General features: G+C 41.0%; 1 long non-coding RNA gene across 1 annotated transcript; it reads right to left on the bottom strand.

Moving 5' to 3' along the window:
- Window positions 1-2018: 2018 nt before the first annotated feature.
- Window positions 2019-11704, bottom strand: LOC127351376 (uncharacterized). Its single transcript, XR_007880895.1, has 3 exons — window positions 11578-11704; window positions 2348-2457; window positions 2019-2257 (listed from the first exon to the last, which is right to left on the bottom strand). It is a non-coding gene; the product is annotated as an uncharacterized LOC127351376 (long non-coding RNA).
- Window positions 11705-14725: the final 3021 nt, after the last annotated feature.

Raw genomic sequence — 14725 nt, 5'->3', positions numbered from 1 at the left:
TCGATCTCGAAAACAGATTTCATTGTTCAAACATTTATTTCTGACTTCTGACATTTCTGAATCTGAGCAGAAACAACACAACAGAAGTATCTGCTTGGTTTCATGTGAATATCTCAATCATAAATGTGGACTTTAAACATGTTAAGGCCCAAAACAACAATGATTTAAAGATGAGAGCAAATCAGTTTGTGTTGTACGTCGCACAGAATGTAGGTTTCATTGGTGCAACAGCAGACAAGGCAATGCAGCATTTCAGGGATCCGTAGTGTAAAAAAGTTTTAAACCCCTGATATAGGATTTTAACAGCACCATCAGATCTACACAAGATAGAATTATCTACATCGAGTGTTTGAAACTAAGTAATCTGCACACTTTTCCTGATTTGCTCTCTCATATCTCAGTTTTCCATCTCTCCCTCCTTCAGCTCCCCTCCTCTCTGTATCTTTTTCCTCAGTTTCATTTAATGCCCCCCCATCCCTCCTCCCTGACCCTTCATCTCTCTGTCCTCTCTCTCTCACACACACACACACGCTCTTTCCATGTCTTTCTCTGCATGGCTGGGCTAATTGAGTATCTAAACAAACTAATTAATCATGGGCGTCCAGCGAAGACGGACAGGTCCAGAGAGGTGATGTTCATCAAACTGCCCCCCCACCCATTTTGTTTCCTTAATCCCCACTTGCAGTTTATTTTGCTGAATGCGCACATTCACTCCCCCTCTCCTCCCATCCCACCCACCCTCCCCTCAAATCCCTTTGCCACGGCCAAGGTTATACCCGTATACACACTCATTCACTATTTATGATTTTGCATAGAGGATAAGTGCCCCCCTCATACCCCCCTCCCCCTTTTTCTCTTTTCCTCTTTTCCTCTTCTCTTAGAGTCAGGGTATCTGGGTACATTAATCAAAAATAATGAATAAAATGATCAGTCTGACAATGCGGCGAAGCCTCCCTCGGTTTCAGGAGGATAACCGACCAACTTTATTAATCAACATTTCCTGATTAATTGTTACAAAGTGTCATCCATAAATTTACCTTCATTTTAATAGTACTTTGGCCAACACTAACAATATCCCCCGTGACCACAGATTTATTGAGGCCTTGGCCGATTTGAGAGAGGGGAAAAAGAGAGAGAGAGAGAGAGAGAGAGAGCAAGACTGAGGTAAGGAAAACAACATTCCCTTTAACAATGCTTTGAATGCAGGACTGAGACTGTGGGTAGATTTGCAGCTCCTGAACACTTAGTCTTCAGAATTGGCCTAATGGCAGTTTGGTGGCTACAGCATGGCCCCATGGAGCTCTCTCTCTCTCCCTCTCTCTCTCGATCTCCCTCTTTCTCTTCTTCCCCTGATAAGGTGAGGCGGCGGAGTAAACCATTACGGGTGACAGTTTCACTTTTCTCCCCCTAATTACTTGTTCCTGCCCATGTGGCATTTCTTAGAAAAATTTGTTGAATAATGACCGGCATTAAAATGGAGGCTCTTAAGAATTTATATGCACCGGCTTAATTCATCATGTACTTTCTTTATCTCCTGTGTAGATTTATATCCCGGCGTGTCGCAGGGCCCTCTGCCTTGTGACAGGGGCCGTCATCTCCTTAAGGGCACGGCATGTATATCAGTCCCCCCCCCCGCCCATCCTCCCACCCACCCACCGCTGCTTTCCATCAGCAGGCCTTGCTAGGCAGGTAGAGTGGAGACTGCTGGAAGCGTTTGTTTCTTTTGTCGTTTGTCTGTTAAGCGGATCGGAGCGGTGTCATAGATTCTTGTTTAGGCGTGCTTGTTTTGTAGGTGAGTAATCCTCTCCACTCCAGGAAGACTGCTGTCTGGGCAACACATGTTTAAATATTCATTTTTCCCACTTTTGATATACAACCACTTGACGAAATGTGCTGAAAAGTGGAAGGGGGTGTCCTAGGCGACGCTGACCTTGTAAGAGTAGTGTCCTTGCTTCAAATCTGACCAAGGACCTTTGTTACAGACCCACATCTCCCCCTCCCTTATTTCCTGCCCCATCTCCACTATCTAACAAAGGTAAAAGCTTGTAAAACTATGGAAGAATGTTGGGTACTGATAGGATCAGGGTCGTGTACTGTGGGCTGATTAGGGGTCGAAGGGTGGGATGAAAATAGGAGGTGATTCCATTGGGAGGAGTCATGGAGTCATGGTGGGGCTGGAGCGGCTAGGAACACAGGGGTTGAGACTCAGGTTGGACACGTCTCGATGAGCTTATGGCTTCATCATCCCCAGTGGTTCCTATAATAGATGAAGAAAAAGAAGAATTATTTAGATGGAAGAATTAACCCTAACATGCATGTCTTTGATGGTTGGAGGAAACTGGAGCACCTGGCAGAGAACAAACTCCACTCGGGAGGGACCTATGCTATGAGGCCACAGTGCTGACCGCTGAGCCGGGAAAGAGAGAAGAACTGGGTTTAGGCGGAGGGTTGTGAGACCTGAGACAAATGGGAGAGAGAGGTTAGACACACTTATATAGGTATGCACATTAGCAAGGCACAGGTGATAAGTTCAGGTCTTGTCGCTTAACCTTAGTTATGATAACTGGTGTGCAGACAGTGTGCTTTTAGGTATTGGATGGTCAAATGTCCCAGGCACGCCAATTAAGCCAGGAGTAATTAATTAGTACAAACAAATGCAGCACAGGTGTGGAGTTTGTCCCTTTGACTTCAGCAGAAGTGATGAGTGTCTCAACTGGGCTGAAGACATGCGGGATACAAACCTTTCTAGAATATGACCCAGGAATTCATACGCTACATGTACGTCCACATCTGAATACAAGGGCTTACATGCATGTATAATACATGTTGGTATTTGTGTGTATATTATACCCCCGCCTCCCTATTTAAGAATGCAGAGTTTTTAAGTCAGGCATTAGGATGATTAATGTACAGTATGAGGCGAAGCGTTCTGAGAGCCACCTACAGCCTCGCCTTTATTACTGTTGTTTTTTACTATTTCCTTAGGGTAATTCACTACCTGTTCTCTGGAGTATACCCACTTAGGACGGCTTTCCACTTTCAAGGGCATCATGGTGGGCATCTAATGAGAAGAGCTCTAATGTCTGAATGGATGGTGACCTACAGATCCCTGCATTCAGTGCCTACTTTTCATTGGTGTTACATACTAATGTGTTTGTATTGTTCGACTGAGGATTTGACTTTCATGTGGGAGAGATCACTTCAAGTCACAGACTTGCAATTAGTATTGTTTTGTTTTTTTCTTGTAACAATGATCTTTTCCCAACTTCAAATTTTTTAGTTGCCTTGCCATTTACCTTAACCATAAATGATTTGCCATTACCACAATCTTTCCTTAACATTATCCATAGTGTAGTTGCTTTGTGATGACCTTGTAGAAAGAAGGATTTAAAAAAAAATGGTATCCAGGGTTTTGCAGAATCCTTGAATATTCCTCATACTGGATAAGAATTTATTTATTGTTTTTCAGGTCCAAGATGCATGAAATTCTGCCCACATTCAACTTTCCTACACACCTGGGAACATAATATCAAGATGACGACATTAGGACAACTTTGTTTCAACCAATTTAACTCCATGCCTTCTGTCCCACCAGTCTTCTATCACTAAAGACCCCAACCCCTATGGTGGCCGACAAGAGCAAATGCGGCGCAAATGGCAAAACGCTGCAAACACAGGAATGATGCAAAACCAAAAACACACAAACACATAAAACAAATGCAACAGAAAAACGCAGCAACAGAAAAATGCTGCAATCACAGAAACGAAGCAGAAGCAAAAACTTACAAACCCACAAAACAAATGCCAAAGAAAAATGCTGCAAATACCAAAAACACACAAAACCCCAAAACAACTGCAAGAGAGAAATGTTGCAAATTCACTCCACAAAATGGAAGTGTGCCAGGCCACTAGGGGGACCCGACCTGAGGGATGGACCAGTCCTGTGGGACCAGACCCGAAAGACAAAGAAGAAGAAGAAGTTATAGTTACGTAGCTAATGTTAGCGTGCTAGAAACTTTTTATTTTATATTTATAAGAGCTTGTGTTTATCTAAGGGATAATGCCCGGCCAGATGTCCATTATCTCTAATTAACTAATGTTAGACGATAGAGGAGGAGGGTGGTGGAGAGAGATTCAAATGAGACCAGAACACAGAAAACACAAATCAAACAGCCATATAATTTACTGAAAGTGGAATATTAAAAAAGGTCTTTTTATTTCATTTCATTTAAATGTTCAGGAAAATAAAATATCCACTCTCTCTGACGTAACCTCGCCGATTTAATAATCTCCTCTTTCCGCTCACAGGGAGTGGAGTGAATTTGCAGCATTTCTCTCTTGCAGTTGTTTTTGGGTTTTGTGTGTTTTTGGTATTTGCAGCATTTTTCTTTGGCATTTGTTTTGTGGGTTTTTAAGTTTTTGCTTCTGCTTCATTTCTGTCATTGCAGCATTTTTCTTTGGCATTTGTTTTGTGGGTTTGTAAGTTTTTGCTTCTGCTTTGTTTCTGTGATTACAACATTTTTCTGTTGCTGCGTTTTTCTGTTGCATTTGTTTTATGTGTTTGTGTGTTTTTGGTTTTGCATCATTCCTGTGTTTGCAGTGTTTTGCCGTTTGCGGCACATTTGCCCTTGTCGGCCACCGTAAACCCCTAGCTCTAGGATCTGCCCCAGCACAGGACCGGCACAGGTCCCATTCAGTACCGAAGAAGTACATTAGCTGGTCTTTGTGGGTTCAGGCACAAATAGGACCTATGAAGACCTCCGGCCCATACTGTATTGTCACATAAACATAATAACACACAGATAGCTGACATAAAGCATATTAAAAAAATATAAACCGAAAGCAAGCATGTCATGTTGTAACTGTTGCACGAAACCGAAGCCCAAATCAGGATTAATAAATCTAAGACTGAAAGCCAAGAAGTATTCTTTTACTCAAGTAAAAAAAAAGTAACAAAAAGTATGCTGTAAACATACTCTGCAGCAAAATTGCTGTATTGAAAATGTCAAGAAAAAGTAATACCTCAATGTTGTACAGTGAAGTATATCATATTTGTACTTAAGTACTGCATTGATTTACGTATTTACACATTTGCCTAAATACGCTCTGGTTTTGTAGTGTAGTGAGCACCCATAAGAGCTACACTTTTGTTGAGCTTATTGTTAATACTTCACTACTGAAATTCATCTCTGAACTGTGCTAAAAAATTATGAAACTGGTGTGCTCCAGTTTTGCTTTCTACCTGATGTGTTCTCTGGGATTCAGGAGTCCCTTCCTGTACAGTATGTCCTGAGGAACTTCAAGAGCTCTTGCAGAAAGTCCCTGTCATCAGTCATCCTGCCATTGCACTAGCCAGTAATAATAGAACATTTATACTTCCACAATTGCAAGGTCATCAAGGGCTGCTCCAATGAGTGAAGACTGACATTATGTGTCAACCAATAGAATACATTTTTGAGAGTCTAATTTTACTGTGGTAATTTTGTAAACTTTTATTAGTGGGTCAACAAAAAAGCAGAAAGCGACGAGTCTTACTGCATACATAGATTTTTCTGTAATCATGTAAAAATAGTTATTCATAAAAGTTTGCAATCCAGTGTCCAAAGATAAAGCACCTGTCTTAGGGCTGTTTCTATTTATCCTTTCAAATCATGGATATGATTTATAAATGGAGGATGTGTCTTTCTAGTTTTTTAGTGAAACCAATTCACAAATCCGGGCTCAACTGTGCAAGGCCATATAAAGCATACAGTATGGAAATGATATAAACTGTCCTCAGGTACAACCAAGCACAATGTGCCCTGTCCAATTAAAGAATCCCTCCAGCGAATACATTCGTCTCTGCACTGGATGTGAGCTGTGATCCGATTAACCGACATGTTCGGCTTTTATCGCTCCGGGTGACCTCAGGCCCTTTGGGCATCACTATGCTAATTGCATGCAAATTACGTAATAGCTGACACACTTTTGATGGGAGCATAAAATGAGTGACATTATAGTGGTGCACTGAGGTATTCTTCACATCACATCAGAGCAGGGGAGTACATCCAAGCTGCCAAGTGGCAATAATGATTGCACTAGAAAGTTTATACAGACATTTTGCTCACTTATATATGCTAGATCATAATTACTGTCATAATGCAGTGTGTTTACGGTGCTTATTATGATCAGAATGCCTTATATGTACAGAGGTATGGATTTAAAAAAGAGTGGATTGAATATAATTGATGGATACGCCATGGCCTTTGACCTTTTAAACACCAAACCACTTCCTTCTATCGTTTGCCTTTGTAGGGCAGAAAAAATCTAAATTCATGACTTAAGGGAAACATTTTCTTCTGCACTCTTCCATTATGAAAACAACATCCCATAAATCGATCCCTAAATGAATGATAGAGAAAATGACATATACCGCAGGTCGTGGAAAATGGTTCTACAATTAAATGTAGTGATAAGAACCATTCATCTGGAATACTATTTAGACACACACACACACACACACACACACACACACAAATAGCAGCGATGTATGTATCAATCAGGTATGACAGCGTTTAAGTGTGAGGCTGTGACATGACAGGAGCTTCCTGCCAGGAGGCTTGTCTTTCTAATGACAGCCACTGCTCTGGAACGGAGACAATCTGGGAGGCACGCACACACATACGCGTATACACACACGCTCGGCCTTTGCCTCGATCTCTCTCTTTGATAACTATCACTGTCAAGGGGAGACAGAGCCCAATGTATGACAATTTGTTCATTATCATAGTGAATAGATTTTCACAGGCTCCCCCGCCAGTCTGCCACTGGCGGATAGATGAATATCAAACAGGCCTCTCCTTTGTCCTAGGGGCCAAATTTAGGAAATAACATCTCATCCTTACTCTCTGCCTGCCCCTCTCTCTCTCTCTCTATCCCCGCCAGTAGGACCAGTGACACCTCAAGTACCCATCACTCAGCCCAGTGTGTGTGAGGGTGTGTGTGTGAGCACTATGAGGGCGTATTTCTGAGGAGGAATTGGGAAATAGCTGAGATTAGAGAAAACACTCTATGCACTATGCGCAAGAAGACAAAACAATCCTTGTGCAAGAGAGGAATTGAACAATGGCCTTTTGATGACATAATATAAATGTTTAAGTTTCTGTGCAAGCACTGTACTTCAGTAGTTCCAAAACTACGACACAGCAACCAAATTAGACATTTACAGAATTTTTGGCGTGAAAATAATAATCACTGTGACATAATGTTGGAGTTTTGGTCACAAAATAAAAACATTTAAAAGTATATTTCCAAGACAACACTCACTTTCTGACCCAAATCATACTGTTTAGCACTTATTATCGCTGGAAAATTTAAATATACTATAGCCTAAAGACTAATAACATATAAAAACAAATCTCACTGTATTATTATTATTATTATTATTATTATGTGGGTATCCATCCTAAGGTGCTAACTTTGATCTTGGAATAATAAAAAAAACTAATTTCACAGAAAAAGAAATCCATGGAACTTGGAATAATTGGAAAGAAAAAAAGAAGAAGCTATTTAAAGGAACAGTTCTACATGCTAGAAACTAACTCTTATTTGCTTAAATGAGAAGATTGATATCACCACCTCTCTAATCATCTCATCCAAATTCTGGTATAGTTCTACATTTTAGGAATATATGCTTATTTACAATCTTACATATATTCCTAAAATGTAGAACTATACCAACATGTCAAACTACTGCCTTAAGACAAAATGAATGCTGATTTATTGACACAAAATGTTGTCTCATTACATACAACCAATGGGCCAAGATCCAAAAATGTTAGTCCAGTCCTACCTTCGAATTAAGTTACGTTTTCTAGTCCTTTTAAAAATGGATTATCGTTATGGTATATGGATGCTTTTGTTTTTATTGTCTCCATGTGATAAAATATATTAATTTGACTTTTTATTGAGCTCCAGATAACTTTCACTGTATTGTGTTATATTTTAGTACAAAATACTTTTATTTAATTTTTCAGTGGCAGATGAAACAGATTCTTATAACTAAACAGTATTGTGTCCGTCGAAGAAGCAAAAGGGTGTGTATGCACGTTCGGTGCTGTCCGTTCTGTTGGAGCATGCTCAGCAGACCGTGGCGGTCCATAATTAAAACCTCCGCTAGGACAGCATGCAGGATAGAGTTCCCAGACCTGTCAGGACCTGGCAACGCAACTATACCCGCTTCTTACACACACGCAGGAAAAGACGGACCTCTCTGGTTGTGTTGCTCTATCACACACACATTATATCCAGAGACAAACAATGGAGCAGTAGTCTCCATTGCTCTCAACGTGACCTCTGCGCTCCTTTTCTCTTGCCTTCTTCTCTTTTTTCTCATACTTCATTCTCTCCTCTATTCTCTCTGTGTTGCATGTGCATATTTATGATTGTTACTCTTTCAAGTATCACACTACGCCCTCAGAAAAGCCAGTCCAACAATCCCTTTTACCTATAATTTTTTTTTTTTTTTTTTTTTTTAGTACGAGATAATTTATGAAAATGACTTTTTGCTCATTTTGTTTAATGTATGCACTTTAACAATTAATAATCCAAGCGCTGGGAGATTTTCAACTAAAGGCCATTAATTTGTATAAATCTGCCAAGCTCTGACAGCAAGAGATTTTTTAAACTGATCTGAGGGAAAGTGAAATTATTCTCTAGCCTCGGGTTAAATATTACTTTTCTCCAGGACTTCTCCTGGTCCGCCGGCTCCTTGCCGGTTTCTGACCTTGTCATTGATCTAACTCTCCCTCACTTGCTCTCTATCTCCTTTTCTCTCACTGTGTTATCTGTTTGCATTATTTTTGCTCATTTCTTCGGTTATCAGGGAGAGGTGTGTTTTGTTTTGTGAGTGGCCTCAAGGCCTTTTGAAACAGCTCCTTCTGAATCAAAATGTTCCTCCTGCCATGGCTGAAGGAGGGCCAGCACATCCTCACACCTTACTGAAAAAATAACCAGTTTGTAAGAGCATTCTGATCTAATCTATTGGACTTATTTCTGATTTCAGGGTGAATTAAGCAACTAAAAGCCTTGATGAGGCAAAGATTGTTGCAACGATTAAAGAAATTGTGCTGTGTTCCTTTGCTTGGTGGAAGATTGGACATTAAGTGTGGTCTGGTGTCCAAGTCAAACATATGTGTACCATGATTGCCCTTGAAATTTTAGTGCAAGTAGCTGGCGTACAAATTTACAACCTATTCTCATTCTCAGGTCATAAATACAGAGGCTTTAGTGTATGAGACACACCGGGCTGCCAGAAAGCCTTTTTAACGTGTGGTTATTGTTGTGAAACAGTCACAGTTTGGTAAGGCTTACCAACCAAACTACCTAGTTTGGTTCAGGAAAAGATAATTTGTGTTAAAATAAGTATGTTTGTCACTTAAGTAACGTTATGTATGTGACTTAAAATGAATAATATATGTAACTTAAAATAACTCAATGCTGACTTTTGGTTTTACGTGGGATATAAACAGCAGTCTCCCGAGTGAAAGGCCTGTGTCTGTCTGACCCCTTCATCCATTAAGACCTCTTCCCTACGCTGAGTTTTTCTCTCTTTATATATTTATCTTTATATATCACCTGACTTCTTAAAGGCTTTCTGGCAGAAAGGCTTTGTAGCAGCCTGATATGTCTCATACAGACTCTAAGGGTACCTTGTGCACCTGTATGAGACGCCAAGGGGCATGACAAAATGTTGGCATTTGATGACCTGGGAATTAACACAGTCTAGAATTTTATCATAGATGGTCAGGTTGTGGGTGTTAAATACTGGGGGGCAGCTAGTAGAGCTTAACAGAAAAAAAGACATTTGTTGAATCCTCAATTGGAAACCATACTGTAGTCACTGAGAAACGTACAATACAAGATTGTGTGTGACATCCACACTGCGGTGCAACAGGGGAGCAAATGTCCTGAATGGGTGAATCATGATGAAACATAGAGGTGCACAGTATTCTGATTAAAAAACAGTTAAATCAGTTCATCATTCATTCATCAACAGTTAAAATTGTTTTAATAACTAAATGTACAGTACAGTTTGGTTATATAAGATTAAAGTATAGTTAGTATTCTAATGAGTTCAGAAAAATTCACTGAGGGGCTGTTTGCTTTGCATAAAAAGAAATTATATGAACTGGCATCTGGCCTCTGGTAGTTTGTAGTATAAAATAAATATTAGTATAAATAATTATCTGATGCTAAAGCACACCACTGACACCAGTCTATAGCCGGTTCAATAATGTTCCTGCGTGTTCTTTTAAACAGCAGGGTTCTTGCAGTTGTTTTCTCGGGGAACTCCTCTGGCACACTTGACTGATGTATTTTATATTTTCAGTGTGCTTGGAATAAACTTAAAGAAAGTAAAGTTAAGAAACGATCATCACCGACGGACATCCACACTATAAAAGACAAAACACAGCTCATTGCTGAACACATGGCAGTAAAGATTCAGGGATCACCTGTTCCCATAAAGCAACTCCTACAAATATATCCTCATCCGAAACTTCCTCACAGAACCCATATCTATCCCAACCTCTGTGCTCATCTCCCAGTATTCCAGTGTTGTGCCTCTTTAAGCCCGTTCACCTGCCTACTGCTGCTGCTGCTGCCGGATTTGTTATCTAGATCACAGCCATTTAGAGCCCTTCATTCATCATGTACGCCAGATTTGAAACAAGGCAAACAGAGGCAACTGCAACACCCACTACGCCCGCCAAAAGCCTACACCGTTCTAGGTCAAGGTCATGGATTCATTCTTGCACCCAAATGCTGAAAGACATTTTCATGGACAGACAAACAAAATGAAAAACTTAAACACAAACAATAGACACAACAATCGCAATGCATATTAAAAATGCTAATTGTTTTATTTCTTTTTATTGATTATTTGAATATCCTGCTTATCCCGACAACAGAGATCTTTATTGATGTAATAATTTTGTCATTTTGACCCTCTTAGCTCCTCTAAAATCAATACACAATGTAAATCATGCCTACAGTGGCTTTAATAAGACATGCTTCTCACTCAAACTAACATATGCAGTATTGGTTTGCAGTGTTACAGTGGAATATTTACTGTTAATGGCGGCAAATCATGATAGCAAAATGAATCTGTTACACAGCAGAACTTCCACTGTCTTCTAACGCATCAACAATCTCCCTCCATCGCTCCCCTCCCTCCTTCTCTCGCCCTCTCCTCCTAGTGGTAGTTTTTTAAGTTCAGACTCTGAGAGCATGTCTTCATTAGCTGCATTAACATTCACGGGCTGTAGTAAATTCTGACAGTGAAAAGGTCCCCGTAACCTTTAGTTGTGCAGAAATTTACTTCCCAAGAAAATTACAGCTGGCACTGTCTTAATTAATGCCTGCTTTCTTCTCCTGAAAACCCAGAGCCTGTCAGCTGGAGGAGGAGAGGAGGAAGAAGCAGAAATTAGAAAAACAGAGACTTGAGCGAAGAGAGAAAAGGGGAAAGTGGGAAAAAGGAAACCAAGACAGAGAAGAGAATACTGAAGAAATTTGAGCAGACTAAATGGTTTTACTTACAGATATGGGGGTGGTGCTGGAACACGAGACGGTGCATAAGAATAAAAAGTGGGGAATCGAGGCGGATTTCACTATATTGCTGTTTGTTGTGGTGTTTATGTGCGAGTGTGTTGTTGTTGTCGCCCGAACGCTGGCTATTCCCCCAGTAAGTAGATTCAGTAGATTCAAATCTACACTATCTTCCGCACAACTCCCATCTCCTCTCTCTCTCATTCTCTGCTTTTTGTCATCCAAAGTGGTATGAGAGAGAGAGGCGAGGGGGGCTTTGGAGGAAACTAATACATATTTTATCCCAGGCTATCTCCTGGGTGCAGATGCTGCTTTGTTCCAGGCCCTCAGAGAAAGAGAATGGCTAAAGAACCAGAAATCCATCTTCACACTGGGGAAGCACAGGATCGCAATCCTGCACTTATTGGGCCACAAACAAATTAGAATAAATACCAACATCCGTCTACATGGCAAATATAGCACTAAATATAATGTGTGTGTGGTGGGAGGAGGTTGTGTGATGGGATTTTTTTAAGCTTTTAGAGGGGGGGAAAGGATCACGCTCAGTGATAGTTCCCCTCCCTAATTGTCCAAGCGAGCTACTCTCATGGCTTGATCATCTTTCTCTCACTCAGTCTGGGTGTCCCCCCTTTCTACCTCTCCCCCACCTGCACTCTCTCCTCCTTCCATCTCCACAGACGCTAATTAGAGAAGTGAGTTGCAGCTCTGTTGATAGACAAATGTCAGCATGAGTCTCCAGTTGCTTGGTAATTGCCTGAATCAAAGCCGCCGGGAGAGCAAAGATGGTGAGGAGACAAGACATTGCACACGCTGAGGGGTGTCCGTCCGCCCGTCTTCTTGCATCTACAAGTCAAATCGTCTCGAAATCACAGACTTTGCAGCATTGGCAGAAAGGGGAAATTGTTGTGAGGCTCTATCTGTTGACGAACTACATTTTAGGTGTTCACCTGGGTAACATTTAAAAACCAAAATGTGTACTGCTGAGGTATAGCCTGTGGAGCCCAAATGTCACACATGCGATTGCCAAATTTCACCTCGGGGTAGATAAAATATAAAACGGGATGGACTTAATATGGTTAAGAAGTCCAGGTCTCTAGCATATAGTGTACAGGTTGTTTTGAAATCATTGGCTTCTCCACATAGCTGAAGGTAAATTAAGCAACATCTTTTATTAACAATAGCTTAAAATATAAATTAAAATAGGGCCAAAATAAAACAAGTAGTTCAAATAGATAAAAGTCCAATAACTAAAAATAAGGAGGGTCTTGGCTGAAGGCGCATCTGCTTACTTTTACATGAGCACTTTATATAAATGTTAAAGGAGGAGAGTTGTGCTGCCCAACACTGTTCCACTGCACCTAAGTGAGCTGTCTGTAGATGAGCAACAAAGTTATTATCACTCTACAGTAAACTGAGCCCCAGTAAAACAGTCCCCATTAGTAGTCCTAGTGCTTAATAATGTTCCTCTGCAAAATCTTCATTGCGTTTGGACTTTTTCCCACTTGAACTTTCATTGTCGTCCAGTGAGAGGTTCAGATCACAGCTTCCATGTACATCTGCCTTGCTACCGTGGTACTGCTTTCCCAGCATGTGGTATTGTCCTACAGACAGCTTATATATCTAGCAGGGACAGCATGCTACAGTATTTGGATCCTTGGGGCCCCATCCAGGCACACCCCCACACGAGCACCTCACTCTTTAGTGGAACCCGTATACGGTGCTGGCTAGTTGGCCACATGTACCCCAGCAACCTGTCCTCAGCCATGGCAGCCTCAATCAATTGTCTCTCCAAACTGTCTTCAACTGTCATAATAAGAATGCAGACTAGGCCATTTAAACTGAGAATCCCAACAGGCAGTCACTATATTTATACCATAAGGAGATGGTTTGTAAAATCGTCATGCTTTCACTCTCACAACCCTTCTCCCAGGTATCTCAAAACCCTCTATCTCAAAGTAGCTCAAAGCCATTACCTGCTCTCAACCAGAATACTCTAGGGACCTTGCCAAATCTTAACCTGGGCAGAATGCTCTTCAAACAGACTCACGTTAAGGTAACCTGAGACTCTGTATATCTAATAATCCTTTCATCCTTAACTCTATGGCTACTTCTATGATTGAACACTGGCCAATAATTGCTTCTTTGGCCGTCAACTCATCTGAAGGTTTTTCAACCCCCAGCCCTCAGCTGCAGGGATAGCTAGTTTAAGATTGGCTGGGCTACAGCTGGCTTCCTACAGAATCTGGCAATATGTCCTGCCTGCCTACACTGGCAGCACATAGTGGCAGAGGCGGTAAGGTATCTGCGGCTAGCTGAAGGAGCGGCTTGATTTCCTTCATCAGTTCCTGGGTGAGTCCTTTCATCTGAGATTTTCCTTCAAGTCAGTTTTCTATAACAACTAGGGGACAGGAGTGGGATTAACTGCATGACAGTTTATCTTTGCTTGTCGTACACCTCCATGCTCTGCATTCAGTGGGAACGCTTACTGATGTACTGCTGCAAAATCCTCATCAAGGTGTTATCTAGCATGAACTTTCAGGGCCTTCGCACAGTCTCAATAGCAGCTGGTCCCATAGGGCAGCATCAGAGGGGGCATAGTCTGGGTCATGCTGCCGCAACTTGCAATAATGCTCTCTCAACCTTAATATAAATGAGGGCATGACTCTCTGTGCACAGATAAAAAATTGTGACCTTAAAACTGAGGTCTCCATATAGAAAGTCTAAATAACAGTAACACCTTTTATTAACAATAGCTTAAAATATAGACTTAAATAAAATGGCCACTATTAGGTTAAGGTTAAATAGCAAATAAAATAGAAAAATTAAAAATGAAATAGAATAGAATAGATTAGAAGAGAATAAATAAAATAAAAATGTCTTCCTCCTGTGACTACATGTTCTGCCGTGATCATCCCTGTCTTGATCCCTGTGTCCCGGGCAACATGCTGCCTTTCGGTTTACTCCAGTTGCTGTCCCATCTACTGTCTTTCGGGAAGCGACCAGGGCTTGAACAGGTGTAAAGAATTCAAAATGGCTGTGGCTTTGAGTCAGAGGTAGCAAAGGGGTCCCAATACTAGGAATTACATACAATCACAGTATGTTCAGTAAGTAAAATACACAAATAAATAAGTCATAAAGA

The sequence above is a fragment of the Dicentrarchus labrax genome, unplaced genomic scaffold (assembly GCF_905237075.1).
Source record: "Dicentrarchus labrax unplaced genomic scaffold, dlabrax2021, whole genome shotgun sequence".
NCBI classification, from domain to species: Eukaryota; Metazoa; Chordata; class Actinopteri; family Moronidae; genus Dicentrarchus; species Dicentrarchus labrax.
Note: the sequence above shows the minus strand (reverse complement) of the source record. Positions and strands in the feature narration are given on the sequence as shown.